This window comes from Triticum aestivum, chromosome 2A (assembly GCF_018294505.1).
Source record: "Triticum aestivum cultivar Chinese Spring chromosome 2A, IWGSC CS RefSeq v2.1, whole genome shotgun sequence".
Classification (NCBI taxonomy): domain Eukaryota; kingdom Viridiplantae; phylum Streptophyta; class Magnoliopsida; order Poales; family Poaceae; genus Triticum; species Triticum aestivum.
The window spans coordinates 100,544,474-100,550,473 of record NC_057797.1 but is presented as its reverse complement, the minus strand read 5'-3'; positions in this window follow the sequence as shown (position 1 = coordinate 100,550,473).

Here is a 6,000-nt window from a genome sequence, read left to right as displayed (position 1 = left end):
ATCATGACCAAGGGCTTGCCTACGACGTCATTTGAGGAGTTCCGGTCCAGTCTTTGCATCAGCCGCGATGCCACTTCAACTGCGGGGGGGGGGGGGGGGGTGGGGTGTTGAGTATATGTGTTATGTGCATATTGTGTATTGGGCCCGCCTCCTAGTTCCTTGTATAGTTGAGGTCCGTGGCCCACCTTTGTACATCATATATACGTGCCTATGCACGAAGAGCAATACATCGTGCAGTTCACATATTCTACAGTTGCAACACAGACAAAAGATGAAAACGACACCTGGGTTATGTTTTCATGTTGAGAGCCGAAATTAGTTACCAAAGAGGGGTAAAACGGGAGATTAATGTCGATGTTTGTCATGACATGGTCGAGAACTGCATTTATGCCTCGTCTTCACGCCAAGAGGCATATGAGTTGCATATTGGTATCAGAGGATGATAATGAAGGAGACCGACACGTGTGTCACTTTTTCCGCGCCTAGAGCCATGGGAGTTGCATGTTGGTTACAAGAGATGGATAAAGCAAGGGGTTCACAATTATGTCTGTCGTTACACGGTGATTGTTGTTTTTGTCGATGTTTGTCGCAAGTTGGTCACTTTTGTGGATGTTTGTCGTTACGCGGTCGGAAACCGCATGTGGGTTACATTTCTGCAATGGGAGCCAATATTGATTAATTATGAGGCAAAATGTGGGAGACCAACGTCGATGTTGATCGCAGCATAGTAGATATTCACACGTGGGCCACTTTTTCGCTCCTAGAGTTATGGGAGTTGCATGTTGGTTACTTGATATGGATAAAACATTGGTTGTCATGGATGTTTGTTGCGATCCGGTCGAAAACCGCCGGTGGGTCGTGTTTTCACGCCAAGAGCCAATGTTGGTTAAATGAGAGGGATACAACGGGAGACTGCGTCGATGTTTGTCACAATATTGGTTACACAAGAGCCAATATTGGTCACAGGAGAGGGATAACACGGGAGACCAACGTCGATGTTTGTCGCAATGCCGTAGGAAGCCGCACATGGGCTACTTTTCGCACTAGGGGGGGTGGGAGTTGGATGTGGGTTACCAGAAATGGATAAAACAAATGTTGACATTGATGTTTGTGGCGACTCGGTCAAAAACCACATGTGGGTCATGTTTTCATGCTGAGCGTCAATATTAATTAGGAGATGTCCATGTGTGTTACTACATGGTTGAAAATCTCATGTCTGTCAAGTTTTCATGATGAGGGCCATAGGAACCGTATATTAGTTACCATTGAGTGATAAAGCGAGATATTAACATTAATTGTGTTTATCATGACGCGGTCAAAACCATGTGGGTCATGTTTTCATGGCCAATGATGAAAAAAATGATGCTTGATTTATATCTTCACATGTAATTTGGTTGGTTCCTAACAATGCATGTGGTACTTAGTTATTATGTGTTTGTGGTGAGGCCGAGCCATGACCTGCCCAAAAGAAGATACACCGTGGCTCGCAGCGGCACCGCCGATGGAGAAGAGGAAGGGAAGAGGTTGACGGTTGTGGAAGAACGAGGCCTAGAGTAGAGGTTGCGGCTGTCGCAACACAACAGAGGTGGTGGCGAGGGTAGAATATGGTAACAAGGTGCCCGGGAAGTGCTATCGAGGCTGAGTGGGGGCTTCAGGCGGCGCCGGATGGAGCTGGTAGACGAGAGTGCCGAAGGAAGAAGAAGGCATGGTGGGTGTTGGATGAAAATCCAACGGTTTAGCCACATTGAATGATGACAAATTGGGTTTTAGAGACTTGCACCTAGTCGGTCCTTAGTTATTAACAATTTTATTGGAGGAGATCAACTAAAACTCCGAGGAATAGAAATTTGTAAAATTAGTAGACTGTTAAATTGTTAATACTCTAGTCAAGACGGCGTGTGTAGCTAGTATGGTCGTTTCATACATACCGACAAATGGATCGTGCTGCCCAAGACAAGGCAACAAGTGCTCCCTTCGATCTTTTTTACTCTGCGTATTAGTTTTGTCTGAAGTAAAACTTTGTAAAATTTAATCAAGTTCGTAGAAAAACCAATGTTTTTAATACCAAATCAATATCATTAGATGCATTATATAATATATTTTTATATTATATTCATTTAATATTATAGATGTTGACATTATATAAAGTTGACCAAAGTTTATAAAGTTTGACTCAAGTCAAATCTAAAACGTGGCCTAAAAGAAACGGAGGGAGTTATGACTTCCTTTGAGATCACCGACGCCCGTAAAGGCTGAATGTGTCACGGAGTGTGACGGCATGGAGCAACCGACCGGTGACCGGCAGGGAGAAGAACGGCAATCGACCACACGCAGGGGCAGCATGGCAGCCCAGGGCCAGGTACGGCCCCACATCCAGCCGTGCAGCGCCTAAGGCATAGGCGCCACACAGGTAATGTGCAGCGCCTAAGGGCTAGGCGCCACACATGTAATGTGCTGCGCCCGGACCTTAGGTGCTGCAATGTCCGTGTGTCACTTAGGCTGCCCCCACCCCCGCCCACCCCACCCCCACCCACCCCACTGATACATCTCCGTCGTATCTATAATTTTTGATTGTTCCATGTCAATATTATTTAACTTTCATATACTTTTGGCAACTTTTTATACTATTTTTGTGACTAACATATTGATCCAGTGCCCAGTGCCAGTTCCTGTTTGCTGCATGTTTTTGTTTCGCAGAATATCCATATCAAACGGAGTCCAAATGAGATAAAAACTGACGGAGATTTTTTTTGGAATATATATGATTTTTGGGAAGAAAAATCCACGCGAGACGGTGCCCGAGGTGGCCACGAGGCAGGGGGCGCGCCCCTGAAGCCCGTGGGCCACCCGTAAGGCGGTTGATGCCCTTCTTTCGCCGCAAGAAAGCTAATATCCGGATAGAGATCGTGTTAAAATTTCAGCCCAATCGGAGTTACGGATCTCCGGAAATATAAGAAATGGTGAAAGGGAAGAATCTGGGAACGCAGAAATAGAGAAAGACAGATCCAATCTCGGAGGGGCTCTCGCCCCTCCCTTGCCATGGAGGCCATGGACCAGAGGGGAAACCCTTCTCCCATCTAGGGAGGAGGTCAAGGAAGAAGAAGAAGGAGGGGGGGCTCTCTCCCCCTCGCTTCCGGTGGCACCGGAGTGCCATCGGGGGCCATCATCATCACCGCGATCTACACCAACACCTCCGCCATCTTCACCAACATCTCCATCACCTTCCCCCCTCTATCTACAGTGGTCCACTCTACCGCAACCCGCTGTACCCTCTACTTGAACATGGTGCTTTATGTTGGGGAACGTAGTAATTTCAAAAAATTTCCTACGCACACGCAAGATCATGGTGATGCATAGCAACGAGAGGGGAGAGTGTAATCTACGTACCCTTGTAGATCGACAACGAAAGCGTTTGGTTGATGTAGTCGTACGTCTCCACGGCCCGACCGATCAAGCACCGAAACTACGGCACCTCCGAGTTTTAGCACACGTTCAGCTCAATGACGATCCCCGGACTCCGATCCAGCAAAGTGTCGGGGAAGAGTTCCGTCAACACGACGGTGTGGTGACGATTTTGATGTACTACTATCGCAGGGCTTCGCCTAAGCACCGCTACAATATTATCGAGGACTATGGTAGCAGGGGGCGCCGCACACGGCTAAGAATATGATCACGGGGATCAACTCGTGTTCTCTGGGGTGCCCCTGCCTCCGTATATAAAGGCTCAAGGGGGGGGGTGCGGCCAGCCTAGAGGTGGCGCGCCAGGAGGAGTCCTATTCCCTCCGGGAGTAGGATTCCCCCCCCCCAATCCTAGTTGGAATAGGATTCGCGAAGGGGGAAAAGAGAAAGGGGGGCCGGTCCCCTCTCCTTGTCCTATTCGGATCAAGGGAGGGGAGGGGCGCGCGGCCCATCTCCGGCTGCCTCTTCTCTTTTCCACTAAGGCCCACTAAGGCCCATATAGCTCTCGGGGGGTTCCGGTAACCTCCCAATACTCCGGTAAAATCCCGATTTCACCCAGAACACTTCCGATATCCAAACATAGGCTTCCAATATATCAATCTTTATGTCTCAACCATTTCGAGACTCCTCGTCATGTCCACGATCTCATCCGGGACTCCAAACATCCTTCGGTACATCAAAACATATAAACTCATAATATAACTGTCATCGAAACCTTAAGCGTGCGGACCCTACGGGTTCGAGAACAATGTAGACATGACCGAGACGTGTCTCCGGTCAATAACCAATAGCGGGACCTGGATGCCCATATTGGCTCCTACATATTCTACGAATATCTTTATCGGTCAGACCGCATAACAACATACGTTGTTCCCTTTGTCATCGGTATGTTACTTGCCCGAGATTCGATCGTCGGTATCCAATACCTAGTTCAATCTCGTTACCGGCAAGTCTCTTTACTCGTTCCATAATACATCATCCCGCAACTAACTCATTAGTTGCAATGCTTGCAAGGCTTAAGTGATGTGCATTACTGAGAGGGCCCAGAGATACCTCTCCGACAATCGGAGTGACAAATCCTAATCTCGAAATACGCCAACCCAACATGTACCTTTGGAGACACCTGTAGAGCTCCTTTATAATCACCTGGTTACGTTGTGACGTTTGGCAGCACACAAAGTGTTCCTCCGGCAAACGGGAGTTGCATAATCTCATAGTCATAGGAACATGTATAAGTCATGAAGAAAGCAATAGCAACATACTAAACGATCGGGTGCTAAGCTAATGGAATGGGTCATGTCAATCAGATCATTCACCTAATGATGTGATCCCGTTAATCAAATAACAACTCTTTGTTCATGGTTAGGAAACATAACCATCTTTGATTAATGAGCTAGTCAAGTAGAGGCATACTAGTGACACTTTGTTTGTCTATGTATTCACACATGTATTATGTTTCCGGTTAATACAATTCTAGCATGAATAATAAACATTTATCATGGTATAAGGAAATAAATAATAACTTTATTATTGCGTCTAGGGCATATTTCCTTCAGTCTCCCACTTGCACTAGAGTCAATAATCTAGATCACATCGCCATGTGATTTAACATCAATAGTTCACATCTTTATGTGATTGGTTCACATCTCCATGTGACTAACACCCAAAGGGTTTACTAGATTTAATAACCTAGTTCACATCGCTATATGATTAAGACCCAAAAAAAGTGATCATGTTTTGCTTGTGAGAGAAGTTTAGTCAACGGGTCTGCCTAATTCATATCCGTATGTATTTTGCAAAATTCTATGTCTACAATGCTTTGCATGGAGCTACTCTAGCTAATTGCTCCCACTTTCAATATGTATCCAGATTGAGACTTAGAATCATCTGGATCAGTGTCAAAAACTTGCATCGACGTAACCCTTTACGACGAACCTTTTTGTCACGCCCATTATCGAGAAACATATCCTTATTTCACTAAGGATAATTCTGACCGCTGTCCAGTAATCTACTCCTAGATCACTATTTGTACTCCCTTGCCAAATAAGTGTAGGGTATACAATAGATCTGGTACACAGCATGACATACTTTATAGAACCTATGGCCAAGGCATAGGGAATGACTTTCATTCTCTTTCTATCTTCTGCCGTGGTCGGGCTTTGAGTCTTACTCAACTTCACACCTTGTAATACAGGCAAGAACTCTTTCTTTGACTGCTCCATTTTGAACTACTTCAAAATCTTGTCAAGGTATGTACTCATTGAAAAAACTTATCAAGCGTCTTGATCTATCTCTATAGATCTTGAAGCTCAATATGTAAGCAGCTTTACCGAAGTCTTTCTTTGAAAAACTCCTTTCAAACACTCCTTTATGCTTTACAGAATAATTCTACATTATTTCCGATCAACAATATGTCATTCACATATACTTATCAGAAATGCTGTAGTGCTCCCACTCACTTTCTTGTAAATACAGGCTTCACCGCAAGTCTGTATAAAACTATATGCTTTGATCAACTCATCAAAGCGTATATTCCAACTC